The sequence below is a fragment of the Accipiter gentilis genome, chromosome 6, assembly GCF_929443795.1.
Source record: "Accipiter gentilis chromosome 6, bAccGen1.1, whole genome shotgun sequence".
Classification (NCBI taxonomy): domain Eukaryota; kingdom Metazoa; phylum Chordata; class Aves; order Accipitriformes; family Accipitridae; genus Astur; species Astur gentilis.
The window spans coordinates 20,558,055-20,578,025 of record NC_064885.1 but is presented as its reverse complement, the minus strand read 5'-3'; the positions used below and the strand labels follow the sequence as shown (position 1 = coordinate 20,578,025).

At 43.0% G+C, this 19,971-nt stretch overlaps 1 protein-coding gene across 12 annotated transcripts in view; it reads left to right on the top strand.

Annotated features, from left to right (window-relative positions):
• The first annotated feature begins 11,001 nt into the window (after positions 1 to 11,001).
• PER2 (period circadian regulator 2) overlaps positions 11,002 to 19,971 on the top strand; it is a 50,022-nt gene continuing 41,052 nt past the window's right edge. For 11 of the 12 annotated variants that reach the window (XM_049802171.1, XM_049802166.1, XM_049802167.1 and 8 more), the window contains exons 1-2: positions 11,368 to 11,459; positions 19,349 to 19,405. The gene's annotated coding sequence lies outside the window, so the exon portion shown is untranslated. Of the gene's footprint in view, positions 11,133 to 11,367; positions 11,460 to 19,348; positions 19,406 to 19,971 lie in introns of those variants that run through there. The other variant, XM_049802161.1, reaches the window with a different exon arrangement.

Sequence of the window (19,971 nt, the reverse complement as noted above, 5' to 3'; positions counted from 1 at the left end):
GATTCTGCAGAAGTAACACCCTCGTCTTTTCCCTTAGCATCTGAACAATCTAATTATAATCTAACAGCTGTTAGGTGAACTGCTTTACAAAGACAAGTAAGCCTGGCTTTTCTACCTTCTGTTGGCCATAATGCAGCTTTACTCTGTTGAATGTAGTTAGTGGATTTGATAATTAAACTTTTAGTACTATCTAATAACTGGCAGGTTGTTCTTTTTACTAGAAGTTGTACAATACAGCATCAAGTTATTTACATATTCTCTGGATTAGCCTAGAGAACACCTGCTCCATAGTCCAGCTTCGCCAGGAAGTAAGTAAGCCATAACGACAGTTCACTGAAAGAGCTGGATAGATCAAAGGTGTTGCCAGCATCATATAGCTCTGCACCAACCCAGGCTTTGTTAAACTTCCTAATGATCCAAGAAAGCTACAGAGGAGAGAACACCAAAAATTCTTCCTAGTCTGTGTCAGATGGCCAGGGCGGTGGAGAGGAGTTCCTCTTCTCAGCTCAGAATCCAGTGAGTTAGTTTAACTGTGAATAGGATGCAGAAAGCAAGCATCTGAAACTGTAATACCACAAGGAACACTGGGGTGTTCCCAACATAGGCTTCAAATTTCTCAAACTTACCAGCATTTTCCTTTGTGGTTTTGGCATTGTCTCATTATCTCTCTCTGCTTCATCCTACCTGTTCTATGTTTCGTGGTGCTGAAAGAGAAATGTTTTTTTCCCTCTTGTCTACAAGAGCTATTACTTCCCAAGTAATTTAATTTAAGTCTTATGTTCCCTATTTTCTCTATGAAAAAAAGAAATCAGAAGATTTGTGCCTAGCCACGATGGTTGCACACTTTGACTAAGCCATCATCATCTTTGTATTGTCCTGATGCTTCCAGGGCTGCCTCCTACGTACTGGCATTCTTTGGTTTAGTGTTGCTCAGGGTAACTGATTATGTTGTCTCATTTGTCCTTAATAAGCTCTTTCAACTCCTGTTTAAAAAACAAGTATATAATATAAATGCACCTTTGTCTTAGAAGGAAAGGCTCTAAGTTTCTGAAGTGTTTTAGCTCTTGTACTCTTGCAAGCATCAGAAAACACCACATCAATGTGGAGAAGTACCTGTTGATCCCTTCATGGAATATCTCTTAAGTCGGGAGCCAATGTGAAGCATGTTGCCTGCAGCTGTCTGTACAAAGGCTCCCTGTGTCATGTGCTGCATGGGGATGACCTCACCAGTTGAATAGAGCTACTGAACCAGTTATGGATGTAGTCTGACAGTCATAGAACAAATATGACTCATTTAAGAACATTCCCTGCCTTCCCTTTTAGTAACTGGTTTCACCAAAGTCAGTAAGCTAGAACTGAAAGGAAAACAAAGAGTTCTTCAGTCAGCTCTGAACAGCGTTCTCACATGCCACTTACTGTGCTGCAGGAGCATGTTTGAAACAATTGTCCCTCCACAATTACATATTCTCTGATGATGTCTGAGCTCTCACAATGTAATCACCTCTAGCAGCAGATACTGACATGCCAATACTAACAATACTAATACCAATACTAATGAATGAACAGTTCTATGTCCTGGACTTAAAACCAAAAAGCTTTAAAAATACAAAATGTTGGTGTGCTGAGGACAGAGCATCATCCTTGACGATCATAATAATAATTGTGTTGAGATGAGAACAGGGTTCTGCAAAAATAAGGAGCTGTCTAGTTTGACCAAGCCATCAAGGCTTGGTCATGTGACTTAACACCCAAGAGTGCTCAACTATCACACTCAGTTTTTGTAACACGAGGCTATGAAATTAATTCCTGCTATGCCTTTGCTTCTCCACCTTGTGGTATGCCAATAATCACTTTGGTAAAGCTCTTTTTGAGAAAGTAGATAATAGAAATTATAACCTGTCAGGGTAAACTTTGAAAATTTGAACTTTATTTGTGACATATTTTTGATATTATAAAATCTCAACTCCACTGATGCCAACAACAACAACAGAAAATCTCGATTATATAAGTGGAGCTGAGACTTCATCTCAGATTAAGCTATTAGAGCATGCAAGTAGCAGCATCATTTTCTGAATATGCAACACACTAGTCCTCATACTAGGTCTTCTGCTATTGCTTCAGTTTGCTTGTAGTGGACTGATCCTATGTAATTAACTTGCAGTGGCATCCTAAATTGGAAACAATGGAGTGCATTCACTTTACCAGTAATGTCTGTGTCTAGATGGGCACAGTGCAATTTTCAAGTATATTTTGTTAATGGTCTTCCTATACAATTCATTGTACTATAATCCACCATGTAGTTGGGGAAAGAGTTTGTTTAAATAGATTTGGCTTCTGTAACTGACATTCACATTAACTCAGTGTGAATTACAAGATGCTCCATCTCAAGATTTGAGGCATAGTTACTTGTAACGGCTTCATGATGAGTTGTGGAGTGCCATGTCTCTGGTCTTGAGCACTGATCTGTATTTCTCAGGGACCTGAGTCCAAGCTCTAATGATCAAGTTTGCAGTGAGGTAATAGCTTTTAGATAGTGACACAATGCACTTTGATTGCATTTTAGAGCTTGAGAAGAGGAGATGTTGTCTCAGTAGACAGTCAGTATATGACAAGAAATCTTGATTTATTGGTTATTAGGTTCCAATGAAGTATAAAATCTGTCATTTAAAAAACTCTCCCTTTTTTGGTTTGCTTTCTGAAGTGCCTGGAAGACTAGCACATGCATCCACTCTAACTAGGCCAAACCACCTCAAATTCTGCTGGTGTTCAGACCTACCTTGTTCCTTGTAGAGGTAAAGGCAAGGAAAGGCTTAAATTGGCCTGACTGATTTGTAAATTCTTTGACTTGCAGGTAAGAAAAAACTGCCAGCTTAAAGTTATTCCGTTTTTAGTTTTGGTAAAGTTGCTTAAATGCCACAGTAGGTAACTTACTATATGGGGGGTGGGCAGAAATTCTGCTGAAACTCAGATTTTCCTTCCACACTGCAAGATATGTGTACATGCCTTGGACTAATTCAGGTTAGATGAGCAGAGATGGTAAAACTTAGCAACTAATTTTGGTTAACAGCTGAAGTAGATGAGCCTACTGCTTAAATGTGAGCCATTAAGTTTAGTCAAAACACATTGCTTTTATCACCCTTCTTAACATGAGCTAGGGAACTCTTGCTAGTGAACCCCAGATAGGACCATATGCAAACTAAAAAAGTAAAGGTACAAAGTTTTTCTGCAGAGGAAAATTACCCTCTTTCTAGTAATCACATGAGCAGGAGAACACATAAGGAAATACTTCAGCACACTTGTTAGGCTCCACCACTCAGGAGGATACCAGCTGCAAAGACTGCAGTAGAGACCAGCCTGCCCAAACCTTTGTGCTAGCCAGCTGGAGGAATGCTGTAGCAGAATGGGCTAAATGTCTCAGCACTGACCAAGTTCCTTGGGTGGGCTCTGCATCCACACTGAGCTCTGTACCTATCCAGGGAGTTTCCAGTATTTTAAAGCTGGCTTGAATATGCCTTCATAGTCTGTCCCTACAATGCACATGTACTCTAAGGTTGCTCCAAGTCACTGTTTTCCCTGTGCTGTATTCATTTAAAAAAGAACAATAATGCTATTACTGCATGAGAGGAATTGGCCTCCATAACGAAGCACTGCTTTCTTCAGTGTTAAATGAAGCCAGCAAAAGCTACCAGCGTTATTAACAATAGCTGGTTAGTAATGCATCGTGAAAGAGCAGGGCTGGGCACACAAAATAATCGTTGTAAATTACCCACATTGATAAAAGTGCTGACAGGCAGCCAAATATGTTTTTCAAACACACTAGGAAAAAAGAAATCCTGATGCTTACCCAGTTTTCTACCTAGACACCAAGGAAACCATGAGCCCTACAGCATTTTTATAATTGCCTACAGGAGGCATATCTCATGGCTCTGCTTTTTTGGCAAGGTAAGATTTCTTTCAATCTTTTTGTTTTGCTCTAACTACACCTTTTTTCCCCAGCTGTATTTCCTTAGCTTTCCTGTAGCACAGTGCTTTAAGGTGACCGGAGCCTTTCCTCTAATGAGCAACCATTAGCTAATATTACTTAGGACTCCTAACTCCTGCTTCCCTTTTATGCCCTTTAACCTTTCACCTTCAAAGAATGTAAGGGCTTGGTTTGGTTTTGTTTTGTTTCCTTTTGACTGAATTAAATGGTTTGGTTAATTTCTTTTATTGTGTAGTTATACAACAGAAGCATTGAATTCCAAAGTTCTCTTATGGCTAGTGGAGTATCACATGTTACAAGTGGATAGAATATGTCTCATTATGACGATGAGTGCTATATTTTAGTGGGTTTTTTTAATGTAAATAAGGCTTATGAGATCGCTTTGATTCTGTCTGCTTGCTTCCCTCTCCCCATTCACCTGATAATTTTAAATTTATTGGCTGGTATCTACAAATGTGATGGATAGGAAGAAGTCCAAAGGATATTTCAGCTACATAATTTCCAAGAAATTATATACCCGGGAAACCAGGTAGGTGAGGAAAGTCTCCCTAGAGCTGCACTGAGGAAAGGGCTGTAGTTAAGCTCACACCAATTAAACACCAGATAATCCACAAAGATGGGAAAGATTTCTGCCCTCTTTGTTTCAGTTACTGTCTTCTTTAGAGCAAGTTCCCAAAGCTATTTAAAACAAAGGGAGTTATTCTAATAGAATTTGTATCAATCCTTCACTCCTTGATGCTGTGGATCAATGACAGTGTGCAAAATGAGTTGTCCTTTTTCTTTTAATTTATTAAGATTAAAAGAAAAGAATTTGATTGCTTATCAGAAATTTCTAATTTATTTATGGACATGATCTGTGAAACTTTATTTAGTGAAGTATCTTGAATTGATCTAGTCTACAAGGGACTTCTGCAGTGCTTGAAAGGCTTATTAAAATCCCTACTTTGTTTTCCAGTGGTGTGGCCAGGTATGTCAGGCTTCTCTTCATGAAGCAAACTCAGCCAGTCAGTATACGCCCTCTCTGGAAAACAAAACCAAGCTTCCACTGACTTCAGTAGCAGCAATGTTCAGTTCAAAACAGCTCGTGTGTGAACTAATGCTGGAAAACTAATTGAGGCAGAACAGTAATGGGAAACTCAATCTGAAAATGAAGTGGTTTTAATTAAGAGACACTTCAGAATTATACAGAAGGAGGCTCTTTCTCATTTAAAATTTGGCTCTTCTTTCCTCACCAACTATAAATCACTGATCTATAATTAGCATTCTTAGTAGAAGGAATGCCTGATGGTCTGGCTTAAGTTATGCGTATGACTGTGATGAGCAGAGTTGTAGGTGTGTTGGAACAGATTCTAGCTACTCTGCTACTTAGCATCCAATTTCTTATGAATGTTTCTGTTATAATCTGTTAATTTTATAATCTCTTTCTTAAAAATGAGAACAAATTAAGGAAGAATTGTGCCTCTAGATTCCTAGTAGCTAAAAGCAGCAGTGTGACTCCGTGGCACAATGATTGGGAGCTTACCTGGGAACAAGAAAAAGTCCAGCTCTAATCCTGTGTCAAGACCTACTGCGATGGAGGTCAGTAAACTGACTCTGGTCAGTACATACAGAGTTTAAACCAATTTAAACCAATACCAATAGCGTGCATAGGAACCAGGGGTTCTGGGGAGTCAAAGGTTGGGATGCACTGTGTTACATTGCCCAGCACCAGGTCATAGGCCTGGCTGCTTAGGTGTGTGTTGAGGAATCCAGGTGTCTCAAGGACATCTGCTATGTGTGGCCACGTTTAATCCAGAAAGTAGTGTGCTTCAGGGATCAAAAGCTGTGGAAATGTTATTCTGCTGTCTCCTTGCCTTTGAAAGACCTTTCCCATGCCCTGTCCATGCCACGCGTGGACTTGGAAGTATACTTTCTCACCAAGCATTCAATTGCTTAACAGGCAGGAAACTAACACAGAAAGCTTTCTGACAGATTAACAAATTGAACTGGCTCACTGAGGGGCCAAGTAAGTAGCAGAGTGGGCAAAAGGAAGGGTTAAGACCACATAACCATGAGTACATGGCAGCAAGGTGGTAGTGGTGACAGGGATGGGTGGAGAGCAGCACTGCCCCCACTTGATGAAAGCGGAATGTTAGATCAGCTCAGAAGCCTTGTGAAAGCTGTCTTTGGCATCTAAGTCTGGATAGTTTTGAATGGTGAGCCCCAACCTGATGTAGCCACTTTCCTTCAGGGCAGAAGAGGGTGTATAAATCCAACACAGTAGGCAGAAATGAGAATGCACTTTTCTGTTTGGCATCTCTCACTAGCTCACTTATGCTAGTCTAATGACATGCAAATTTCATTTTAAGTGCCTAACTCTGTAATTCCATGTACAATAGGTCTTGGACACTTGCTCCAACCCAAAACGTGTTCTTCCATCCTGTTTTGTTTTGGCTTTTGTGGTCCTGCAGCTGTGATGTGAGCCAACCAAAAACTTCTTCCATGGGATGTTTTCAGTCAAATCAGTTTCCTGTCTGACTGACAGTACAGTTGCATAATCTCTAATTTTTAACTCAGTGGAGGTGGTAGGACTGTTCCTTTTGGTGGATGTATAAGGTCTTCAATCACCTTAGACTGCAAAATCACAAACTAGCACTCTCTGAGTTATACAGGAAGCTTAAAACCCTTTTTTAGCACTGTGGATCAGTTTCAGGCTCTCTTCAGCCTTCTGTGAGGCCAACTGCAGAAAATGAGTTAATACACACTAAACAGCAGGATCCCAGACCCAGAGTGCTCAGAGCTGTATTTTGCTTCTGAAATCACATTAACAGACTTGGGGATCAGCACATGTAGTTACAGTGATGAGGTACATCCCTTCCATTTGTATCTTTCTAGTCATTTTAAAACAGAACAATTCAAGGCTCCTTTATGTGTCACTTCTCAAGATATTTGGAACTTAAAATTACACTGAAGTTGCCAACAGAAACTGAATTTAATAAAAATAACTAGAGAACAGTAAGAAAGGGGGCAGAATGAAAAACTACATTCCCCAGAACTTTTTAGGAAAGTTTTTCTGGTTGGGGATAGCCATACACCTTTGCAAAGGACTTCTGAGCTGCAGGTTGAATTGGAGTTCTTTATCATGTTTCTTATATTCCTTTACATCTTAATCAAAGAGTTTTCAAGACTGTATGGCTATTGCTATCTTTCTGCTTGTTATAGTTTGTTCCTACACTTTGTAATGCTTTTAGAAAAACCTGTACATATATTCACCGGTAATGCGGAAAGTGTGTTTTTTCCTTTCCTCATCCTTTGTACAGACAGTAACAGTGATGTCTTTTGCTCATTAACAAAAAAGACTTTCTGGATCTTTGCAAGAATCAATGACTGCCAGCATCATTGTAAATGATGAGTAATTAAGGCTTAGGAAATGAAGAATTAGATGTGGGCTCCAGCTGCAAAATATTGATTTATTATTTTTTTTTGAACAATATATAGTTCCATCAGTGGTGTGGTATAACTTGAAACAGGTAACTTCTGCAAGTGGACAAATGGATAGGGAAGCATAGTTACTTGAAAAAGATGAGCCCTATTGGTTTAACAGTAGCAAACCCAAGAGAGCCATCCTCATGTACTTTTTCAGGAAGTCTCAAATTCTCTTTCTTTTTTTTTTTTTCCACATTGAAAGACTTGATTCTTTTTTTTTTTTCCCCCATAAAAATGTTGATATTGTCAATATGTTGCTGCTTATCAGAACTGACTGAAATACTTCTGTTCAGCAAAAATTCTATTTTTTAAGTATGCTAGGAAAAAGTTCAGATTGTATGTGTGTGTGTATGTAAAGTTCTGGTAATACTGGAAAGTGTGAGAAGCAGGGGGAGTTTAATAAAAAAAGGTTTTCTAAATGACTTTTTTCCATGTAAAATCCTTGCAGTAAAAAAAAAAAAAAAAAACAAACAAAAAAAGGAAAGACCTAGTTCTACCAATTCATCTTTTGTGATTTCAGAAAGATACTATGCTGGAAAAAAAGCTAGGCAGGAAAGAAATTCAATAGCATGTGGAAACTATGTATTAGCAGTTCAGTTTGAGCTGTGCAGTTAAAAGAAAACAGCGAGACCCAAACCTGCCTGCTTATGGATGGGCCCTCCTTAAGAAGGCCTGCTGTCTTCATGGTGTTTCATACAGACTTATATTTGCCTTGCAAAACCAAATGAGGGAGCCAGGTAGATTTTAAAGCAGGACAGTGCCCCACCTCACGAACCAAAAGCCCCTTTGGATGAATGTTAGTGTGAGATGTGGTGTGTTATGTGGTGAAACGGATGTACATAAAGGGCTTGCCTTATCTATGAATGATTTGTTCTCACCATGCTCCAAGAGTTACAACTGAATACAAAAAAATAAACAAAGCTGGAAAAAAACCCCCACAACCATTTTAATGGTTTTGTTACAGTCTTTGTGTTCTTCAAAACTTTTTGTGTATGCATACACACACATAGTTTACTCATGCTGCTATTAAAACCCACCCTTATGCTATAGCTACTTACTAGGTAGGGAGACTTTAAAATCAAAACAATTTTGTCCTGTAGCATTTCGCAACCATCTTCTTTTGCTTTGTTTCTTAGCAGATAAGCCATTGAGTCAGTAGTAATATTCACTCCTCCAGAAGCCACATGCTTAGCGCCTTCTTATTTCATATTGGCGTTGCCTGGAATAACTTGTATCTACACATGATTGCAGCATTCAGAAAATTGGCATGACAGAAGAATTTAGACTGAACTGGTTCAAAAGATGCATAATCACATTTTGAGTAACACTGTTTTCCCCTGGTTTTGGTAAATTAAATAGAAAGCTATAAACACTAAAAGGTGGCAGGAATAGAACTTAAAAATGATTCCGGTAAGCTTGACCAAAATAACTGTTTAGTATCCCTTTAAAATAAGCAGAACTGAAGTAATGCCTTTGGTAGTTACTAGGATGGAAAAGGTACTTGCTATTTCTGGTGGTGGTGGTTACAGTTTGCCTGCTAGAACTGGCATGATCCACTACAGTGATGAATGTGTCTTCTATTCTGTTTGATCTGGAAACTCTTTCAGCTCTAGTGTAGTGCCATAGTTTGCCTCCAGCTCCTCATGCTTGCAGACTCACAGGGCAGGTGAAGACCTCAAAGTTTTGCCTTGATTAAACTGCCTTACTTCAAATCTGTGGTTAAGAGGTATAGCCCTTAGGACACAACCAGAGACGGGTATTTTTGGCACGTAACATGAAAAACAACATCCCATGGAAATCAAGAATGTCATTCTACATCCCTCCAACCCTAAAGCAGAGAACTTAAACAGAGAAGATGATGAAATTTTGGATGTGAAGTCCTAGCAGCAAGTTGACCAAACTACACAGAGAAGATCTAATTAGGATTAGTCTTTAAATTAGACTCCTCAGAGGAGTACAAACCAAGAATGGGATCCTGATAAGCTGACTTGTGCATTGCAACAAATCCAGTTGCAGAGTCTGGTCCTAATGCTTCCGCTGCCCACCCCCACTCCTCACCAGGAGTTAAATACTCCACAGTACTTGCTCACAGGCTGTTTCTGTAACAGTCATAGCTTAAATATCTATGTACCTAATGGACTTATCCCTAACACCACAGCGAGGGAGGGAAGCGGCATTAACCTCATTTTGCAGATAAACAGTGGAAGCCCTGATGGCCCTCTACTGTATTACATCCTATGGAGCAATTACACATATGCAGTGAGTGCAAAAAAGCTGTTACACCAGACTGCTTATATTCACACCAAGACTGACAGAGCTTTGGCATGTCCTCTGTTCCTTCTTTGCATTTCCATGTACGACTATGAAGATAAATGGAAGTTCAGAATATGGATAAGCTATCATTAATTTCTCAGCTACTGATTGCTCTCCTTGGAAGATGTGGAGGCTAGAACAGTGCCACTGAACATGCTGAACTATTTAACAGAGGGTAATCTCACCGCTAAACTGTAGCAACTCAAATCTCAGGTTCTCTCTCACCACAATTTAGGATGGCATGGGGACTTGAGCAAAAACCTGTATGACCAACGTCACAAGAATTTTATTTTTTTTTTACTTTAAGATGGGAAATGCCAATACTCTCCAAATGTTTTGCCTCAACAGAAGGGGAAAAGATATAATTTTTTGGAATAAATATGAAAAATTGTTTCTTATATATTTGGAACAGAAAGTAATCACAAGATAATCAGCGTATCAGGAGCTAGTTTTCCACAAGAGTACAGTACGTTCCTTTAATGCCTCGGAAACTCTTAGTTCAACCCTTTTTGTAGTTATTCAAACTGATGCTAACTGGATGGTGCTGGAGAAGGGTGAAGCTCTGCGCTCACCTGTTCTACGCCTTGGTTTGCGACCCGGCAACTTCTGAACACTACACGGGGTCAGTTTCGAAACTTGAGGGCGTGCGCCCAGCACGGCCGGCAACACCAGGAAACGGGATATGGGCGCTTCTCCCTTATGTAAGCGAACGGAGCGCCCGGCAGGCTATTGGCTGGCCCCGGCGGGCAATCTCGGAAGGCTCCAGCTGCTGCCTCCGCACCGCCAGCAGCGCGTCAATATCCTCTCACCGGGAGCGCGGGGCTCTCCCGGCTCGGCTGTTCTCCCGCTCCCCTCAGCTTGGGGTCCCGCCAGCCCGTTAGCGGCGGCGGCGCTCAGGCCGCGCAGGAGCCTCTTCTAGAGCAGCCTTTTCCTGCCGGCCACCCTTCCTGGCCGCCGCCCCCCGCCTGGGATCGCGCTTGGCGGGCGGCCCAGCCGCCCCTCGCCCACCTTTCCGCCGCCGAGGCGGCCGGGCGCTGCATGGGGACCCGGGCGACGCCTCCCGCCCTTTCGCTTCTCTCCCTCAGCGGGACCGAGCGCGCGCCGCGGCCGTCAGCGGCCGGGTGGCGAGCCCCGCCCCGCCTCGGCTAGCGAGCGCGCGGCCGAACGCCAACGATCTCCCGCGCGCCCACACCGCGGGCGGGCGCGCGCTGACGTCACGGGCGGCTCCGAGGGGGCGGGGCGGAGCCGCTTCCCTCAGGCGTGGTGTAACCTCTGCCCTCCTCGGCCCTGCGGTCCGGCGGCGGAGGGGCAGCGCGGGCGGAGGGGAGCAGAGTGGCCGGCAGCCAGGCGGGAGGCGGCGCGGCGCCCGGCGGTGAGTACTCCGGTGGTCGCGCGGGGACGCGGCCGCAGCGGGGGAGGGGGGGGGGGGGGAGGGGCGGGCTGGCGGGGCAGGCTCGGAGGCGATCGTGGCTGCCGGTGGAAACATGGTGCCACACGTGAGGCTTATGTAAAATGAGCGGCGTCCGGCGCCGCCAATAGGGGAGGCGCGCGCACCGCCCCCTCTTCTGTCCCCCGCTGGCGTCACGCACCCGCGGCCAATAGCCGTGCGGGCGGGGCGGGCTCTCCGGGCTCAGTCACGTTTCTGCCTGTATGAAGTCGGAGCCGGGCTGCGCCGTGCCGAGTGGACGCGGTGTGCGTGGTGAGTCGGGCTCCGCCGGGCGCTCTCCCCGCGACCGGCCGGGGCTGGGGGGGGGCCCGCGTGCGCCCTGGCTGAGGCGGGAGGGGGGCGGCAGGCGGCAGCCGGAGGGGGGCAGAGGGGCTCCCCGTCCTCCCCCATCTCCCCCGCCCGCTGGGCCGAGGTTACGTAACCCCCGCGCGCCGGGGCTCTCCCGTTGCCGGGGAGACGGGACTGGGCCGCCGGTGGGGCGGGCGGCGCCGCGGGGGTCCGGCCCGCTGCTCCCGCCGGGAAGGGGGCGGTTGGGGTTCCTTTCAAACTGGGGAGGGGGCGGCTGTGACGCGACACCCCCATCCCCGCCCCATCTCAGATCGTAGCGGAGGAAAGGGGCGCCGGATTTGATTCCCTCCTCGGACCGGGCCGGGCCGCGGGGTGGGGAGCGCCGGAGGTGAGTGTGGTACGTCCCCTGCCCATCTCGGACCGGGAGGGGGCGTCCGGGGTGGGGAGTACAGATCCTCCCGCCTCGCCCTCCCCCCCAACTCAGGCAGGGGCGGGAGCTGGGGGCTCCGATGGGCGGCTGTGCCACGCCGCCCCGCCGGTGTGGGGCCGGGCTGGGGCGCCGAGGGGTTGGCGGTGGCTCCCGCCTCAGAGCGGGAGGGGGGCGGCAGTGCCCCCCGCCCGCGTCCGGCTCGGGGTGGTGCCGCCGCGGGGCCGCGGTCAGGCCGGTGTGGAGGAGGAGGAGGAGGGCGGCGGGGCGGCTGTGACTTCCCCACCCCGCGGCCGACGGGGGGCCCGGTGGCGGCGGGGCCGGTCCCTTGGCGCTGCTGCCGGGCTCCGCTCTGGCGTCCCTGGCGGTTGCGGGACGCGGGCTGCGGCCGCATCTGTGTGAAAGGTCACCGCCGGGGTCCGGAGGGAGCGAAAACTGGTGCGGGCAGCACCTTTGGGGAACACGTGGGTCCCGGTGCGGTGAGCGTGGACCGCGGCCCCGCACTCCGCTGTCCTCCTCTTGAGGGGACAGTGCTGTACGCAGCTGGCTGGGTGGCTTTTTTGACGTGAGGAATTGTGTGGCGGTAAGCAACAGAATCTCAGCGCGTTACTGAGATCTGTGAGCTACAGGTAGCATAGGCAACAGGTGCTGTGGATTTCTTTTCTTTTGTGTTGGCTATAGTTGCAAGGACACTTTGTTGCTTGAGTCAATGTGGTCGTGCTGCAGTTGACATTAGTTGCATGCTATTACATGCTTGATTACAAAACAGTTTATGTAAGCACAGTTTCATGCAAATAAACGAGCAGTATGGTAACAGTCAAACTGATACTTTACAACTGACTTTTTGTAATAGGTTAGGATAGGGTACAGCGTTTCTCTGTGTACCACAGGAGCTAAAAAAGCCCTCAGAGAGGTCAGTATGAAGTCTTGGTACTTGGAAACTGAAGCACTTTGAAACTGTATTCCAGTGAAACAGTAACTTGGCTGAGACTGTGCATGTGAAGGATTTTGAAGAAACATATTGGTTTATGTTTTTAGGCTGTGAGATGTCTTTTTCTTTTCCAAGTGTAAGACTCTGAGGTTTACCATCTTGTACATCTGAGATTGAGTAGCTACCACTTACATATTTACAAGTAAAGGGGAAAGGGTGGAAATCTTGTAATGATTCTAGTGGTAAGATTGTCTGGTCAAGTAAAAAGTAAAGTGAGAAACTGTTTCAAGTTGCCAGCATCAATTTAACCACAGAGTCTGTTTACAGATGACAGTTAATGTTGGTTAGTTAACATTTGTCAAAACTGCAGCTGGCTTTTGGAGCTGGCTTTTGCTTATTGTCAAGGTAAAATCAAAATTCATCACAATGATGGCAGTGAGGAGTATCTTCTTGAATGCAAATGGTTAGTTTTGATAGTGTAGGGTTGTTGGTAAAACTTAAGGATGTCAAGCTGACAGCTAAGGCCTTGATGGTGTGGCCCCATTCCATAAACAGATCCTATTGTATATTAGATGGTTTGAGGGCGTTGAACCTGATGAAAATTTTCATACCTTCTAGTGTGCCTCAGTGTTTGCATGTGTCCTTGATCTTCTCAGCCTTGGGCATAGCACTGTTTATGCACTTTACACAGCAGCTCTTGAATACAAAATCTGGGAGCAGGGCCTAGGTTTTGATTCATGTTAGGGAGAGTGCCTACATTGTTGCGCTGTAACATCAGGTTCTTTCTTGCTCATGCTTGTGTGTGTTTGCATGATCTTGTGATCTTTCTTTTTGTTCTTTCGTACTGAAACTTGCATTATTTCTCTAAAGTGAGGAAGTTTCACTGGAGAACTGGACTGTGTTCTCACTTCATCCAAGGCTGAGGTGTAGAGTCCTTGTTCTGGACTGTGGAGGTTGCTTACTTCACTAGTAAGACATAATGGAAAAGAGAGGGCCTTTGGCCTAGAGTAGAAGAAAAAAATAATATCCTTCAGTTTTGGTGGTTTCAGGTATTTATTTCAAGGTAGAGGGTAGAATGCTTTAGTTGGGTAGCTGGCATAAGCGTCCAACACTACAGTGAAAGAGTGTGGCCTGTCTCGTGCTGTGAAGAAGTAAAGTGTAGTTCGGTTTGATCTAGTCTAGAACGTAAAGGCATGGAAAGCAGGGTTTTGGCTTTTGTGCACTTTCTTCAGATTCAGCAAGTTTTCTGGTTTCATTAATGATCCAAAGATTACATGGTTCTGCTGGGCTTTTTGTTTGTTTATCAGTTGGTAGGACTTGTAGGCTTCCTATATTTGTTTTAACACATGAATGCTATCTGTGAAAATCTAAGTAATCTTCATTTTCACAGCTTACTCGTATTTCTTTTGGATTTCCACAGAGAGGCATCAAAGAGACAGCATATTGTGGCAGCTCCTCACATAATACCTTACTTTTCCACTTCCCCCCCCACCCCAGTCATAAGATTAAAATATGTAGCAACTCCATTTATCAAATAAACTTACTTGAGCCTGTCCCAGGACAATACATTTTTATAGTAATAAACTTCCCCTGTGAAGAGTCACATTTTTTTGAGTAAACTGGGATTTTGATGGAGTTTAGCCATAGTATGAGAATAGAGTGAAATGGGGAAACTGATGGGAAAAGTTCTAGATTTTTCTTCCACCTCAGACTTTATTGTGACCAGGAAGTGTTTTGTTTAGATACAGACTGATAAACCCTTTTTTTTTTTTTCCCTGGGTTCTTGCCACACCCTTATTTCTTTAACATCTTTACAATATTAAAGTGTGCTTTACAGCAGAAAAGGTTTTTTAACCCCTTAAAGTAGAAGCACATCAGCAAGGTACTGTGGGATGAGGCATATTTGGTGCGGTTTAAAAGCAAGTAGATTACCACTAGCCAGTAGAACAAGTATATTATCACTAGATCAACTGTAGTGTTTTATATAGGGTTGCTATGGTTGGCCTATGTTGAAAGGGAACATCATGTTCTTAGCAAGGTGTTGTGTAATACTTGGCATGAATGTCCTGTAGACACTCTGTTATACTCACAATGTTACCACATCCTAATTACTAGATAATCAGGTGTTTCTGAAAAGGAATTTTTGTGTCCAGTTTTGGTTGCATGGCCTAGAATTCCTCTGAGGATGGTGGATTACAGAGATTTTTAACTGGGTTGTCTTGCTGCATTCATATTTTCCACATCCAGTTATATCCTGATTGTACAAGTTTTAAACTGCTTGAATATTTATTATGGTAACCTAGCTTGTCAAGCGCTGAACAGCAAATGGGTCAATTAATACCTGTATTATTCTTTGCGATATAAGTTTATTACTCTGAAGGGCTTTGACTTGCACTTTTGGGTACCGATGAGCTTGGATGCAGAAAACGGTGATCTTGAAAGTAATGCCGCTGATGTTTTGTGTACTGTGTAAAAGGTGTCTGTCCCCTCTCCTGCTTTAACTGCTGTGTTAAATTTAACTATTGCTGTAGTGGGGGCCAGGGTGTTAATGTTGTATGTGTTGTTGGTAGTAAGATGAACCTTTTGATTGCTAGTTCTTGGTTAGTAAGGAACAACTCCACCTTCTGACATGTAGAGTGGTTTTGGGGGGTGATTTCTTCTTAGCTACAGGTGAGATACTTCACAGAATGAAGTAAATTTAAAGGGCATGGGAAAAGATAAGGCAGCAGTCGAAAACATGCTTCATGGGCTAATGGTTTTGCGATCTGTGCTGGTATTTCTTGTGGCCCCAGGCCACCTTTGTGAAATACAGTATGGCAGAGAAGACCAAAATGAAGAAGGGTCACATGGTTAGGTTAGGCGGGCAAAGGCTGTGGAGGGGTTCTGAAGCTACCCCTTAGAGCATGTTCTGTTCAAGCTGACAGTGAGCCAGCAACCATATGTAGCAGGAAGGCACCTGAACACATGGGAATCTACATGCCTGAGTGTACGCACAGTGATCTGGCATGCTAGTAAGTGGCTTAGTAGATCACCAGGTGTGCTTGTGCAGCCTGCTTGTACTATGCCTACCAGAAGTGCTAGGACATGGGCAGGCCAGGCTTCTGTGCTTCTCTTTTGTATTTCTAAGGTTATCCTTTAAGTGTGGATAGGGTCTTTATGTCCAAATGCTTGCATTGGACTTGTACCAATCCAGTACAGAATCCTCTTACTTGGTCCTCTCTCCCTCTTGAAGAGTTCCTGAGGGACAGCTGCAGCGTACTAAGTTTCATGCAAGTTGCACAGGCAGTGGTTCTGAAGAGCATATTTTCCCTGCTTATCCACATATGCAAGTGAGATTATGAGAACTTTTTGTGTGTGTGTGAAAGCTATTGTAAGGTCAAGAAAAGTTCTTGTACAGATGTTTTCAGCTGGTCCTGAACTGCTGCTGAAGTAGTGTGTGATAGTCCTAGAGAAGCCTTCTGATTTCTCTGACTTTTTTTGGTAGTCTGATTTAGACAACTTTGCTTGTAGAACACAATAAGAAGTGAGACTAAATTTACCTTCCTTGAGATATATAATCATGGTGTATGGTTTTCCTTTTTTCTTCATTTTTCTCCCAATAGAAAGCAAAACTTTATTGGGGGTCCTGAAGGGGTAGAGGCTCAACATGCTGTTTACATGACAAGAGGACTGAAGTACACGGAGCATGTTTCTTGGGGCAAGAGTACAAGGTTATTCTGCAAATTGTGTGAGCAGGCTGCAGAAGTTCAGTGCTAGCGGTACCAATATTCATCCTGAAAAGATGTGATAGTGGAAAAGAGAGCTCATTTGTACGTCAAAATGTCTGGGAAAGACTTTGGGGTTTTGCTTCCAGCTGTTTTTGAGCATACCGTGGTAATTCTTAATGCTTGTTTTTTTCTTACAGATTTCCTTGTATATAGATGGCTTTTTAAAATTAGAACTGGCTTTTTAAAAGTACACTGCCTTTCAAACACCCTGTTCTAAAACAGAAGCGCTTCACTGTTAAATAATGCCTGTAATTTTTCATAATTGAAGCTTAGGGAGACAAGATGAAGTGGTGAGGATGTCCAGTACTTCTCTTTTTTTGTTGGCTTTGCTTCCTATCCTCCTTATTCCTTGCAGCTTTTGTATCTTAGTATGTTTTTTGTGCTTGACCTTATTCCATGTACTTCTATGTTTCTGCTACTTAGTTTCTTTAATTGTGCAAAGATCTTCAGTATATAAAGCACTTCTTTGATTTCAATTGCATCTCTACCATGAGTTCCTCTGACATGAGCTCTTATTTCTCAGTACTTAGCCAACTCATAGGACAAGTACATCATGTTGTTAGATTGCCACACTTTGTGGAGTGTATTACTGATGTGGTGGAGGCTGTATTAGTAATAGTCAGAGAATTTATTTGGCATAGAGCCTTCCAGAATGGGACTTTCATTCTGACTGAAATCTTTAACTGGGTATGAACTGTAGCAATGTCTAAAGAGCAGCATTAGCCTGGGGTAAATGTAATACCCCATGGTGAAATTCTGCCCTTTTTTTTTTAAGGGAGGGGAGCAATAGGTGTGCAAATACACTGCTTAATGGAGATGCCAACAAATATTGAAGTTGAAATATGGTGTTGTAGATACTTCAGATCTAGTTTCACCTGTAATAAAGGTGAAATATATGACTGAGTGGTGGGGTGTGATAATGTTTCCCTCCTTTCTGTGACCACACTTCCTCAAATGTATCATTTTTGTTACTTTGTTCAAAAAAGGACAAGAGTTGACATAGGCAAATATTAAAGAGTTCTGACTACTGATCTCCGGCTTAATAATTTTTCCGGTTCCACTCGGGGAGAGAATAGCGTTTTCTGTTTACAGAGAAAATCTGATGTCTTTTGAAGTTCAGACTTAATACAAAGAATTTTAGTTCACCTTTAAGAAGGTACCTATTGTAAGACTGAAAGGAAGGATGTCTATAAATTATCATGAGGCAGGTAAAGGGAGACTGTGTTTAGCATCTTCACAAGATGGTCTTGGCACAGGCTGCAATAATCTTTGTCTGTCAGGGGTGTATGTCTATGCTCACTTTATTTTTTTCTTTATGGCAAATACCAACCTGTTGGCAATTAAACTTAGCTCTGGGCCATGGCTTATTCAAGGTGAAGGAATAAACGTGATGGAGAATTTCTGTTGGCTCTTGGGGATGATAAGTTAAGATCCACTGTGGAGACTTGAGCACAGGTGGTGGGCTTAACAGAACAAGGAATAATTACCTGAAAGGGTAAAATAAGCTTTGCTTTTGGTCTGGCAGAAAAGAGAACAATTCCTGCTAGATGATGGAGGAGTGGCTCTGACTGCTTTTGGGGGGGGAGGGGCGGGGAGAAGGGGAGATTACTTTGGTACTTGGCTTCTTTCAGTTACAGGAAAGCAAATGATGAATTGGGAGCTGGCCCAGGTTGGTTGGCACAGCATAGGTGAGATTGACCCTCCATGAGGTGAACTTGGTGAGTTCAACAATGTGTTGGTACTGTGCTATTCATAGTAAAACCGAGTTGACTTTGTCCTGTTACCTCAGGCTATCTTTTTGCTATTAGTTACTCCATGGGGAGATAAAGCAGCTTTAAAAACCATAAAACCAATAATAGTGGTGCTGTGGGTGCTTCAGGAATAGAAGTGACTGGTGACATAAGCTTATGTCCATTTAGGAGCCATCACTTGAGGACTGAGGGATTTTTTTTTTCCTGTTTTGCCCTCTAGGACATAGCTAAGGAAGCTTCTTTCTGTGATTTTTATTTTATTTTTTTTTAACAGATATAAGTAAAAGAAGCATAAGTTTTAGCAAGCTGGGAACAGCTTTTGCTTTAAGAATGCATACTTGTATTTTGGAATATGAAACCAGTCTTTCTCATGATGTTAATACTTTTGCTTAGCTGATTTAGGTCTCTGGAGTCTTTAATCTACTAAGGCTAATTTGGAATGTCTATTTTGGTGGTGAAATTTTTTAAGATTGTAATCTGTGGAAGAAGAAACATAACTTGAATTCAAATATGTGATCCCAAATTTTATACTAGATAATACTCATTGTTCAGCTTGGATGCTCTCAGATGAATGAATGGTTGATTTTGAAATACACTGCGTTGGTATCTGTATTATCTAAACAAAGTTCTAACAATAAGTGAAGATCATGGAGATGGAGGTTTGGGGGGTTTCTTATGTTTATAAAGGGAATAGAATTCAGTGAAAACGTGTTCTGTGCATTGCTCAAGGAGCCAATTTAGAAGTTAGGTTATAATAATAGTAAATATTTTTATCAGTAAAATTTCTTGCATTTCCTCTCAGTTTATATTTATAGTCTTTATAACTGTTGTTCATCTGTGGAATACGTATTTTACGTGGTTGGAATTGTATTGCATTACTAAGTGGACTTGATTTATGTTTCATAAATAATTTTTTATCTTGCTTATAAAACCTGGTGTGGTTTTCTGAGTGGTTTTTTTTTTTTTTTTTTTAATAGGAATATATTGATGACACTTTCAGATTTGGAAAGATCATGATTAGTACATTCACTAAGGTGAGTGTCTTTATGTTTTCCCCAATAAAGTGTTTTATAATACCAGCTCTTTCTCAGTGAGTCTGAAATAATCTTTTGGTGTTGCTGCTTTGTATGCTTCCTTTGAGCTGTAATGCGAGAATGCTGAAAAATAAAAAGATATTCAGGGCATTAAATTTTTAAAGACCTGTGTGTAAATCATGAAGCACATGGAAATTATGTGGATTCTCTAAATCTTTAGGAAACTGAAATTTAGTGTAGTGGGCAGTATCAAGTGCTACATCTGCATTGTTTGCTGTGTAGAAGTTATTAATAACTTCCAGTCTTTTGCTCTTGCAGGTGTTTTTTAAGGGGTCCAGAAACAAAGTAGTTACAATAATTAGGATGATAGCTCAGGAGGAGAAAGGAAATGTTATGCTTCTAATCTTTGATTTAGAAAGCAAGTCATAGCTTCCAACAGTATTTTTGGTCAGTTGTGCTCTACTTGCTAACAGGCTGATACTATTCTAAATCTCTGTTGGAGTAGCTGAACACATGGCATCAGAGATACTGACTTAGGCAAGTTTATGTTCAATGTGTGAGAAGCT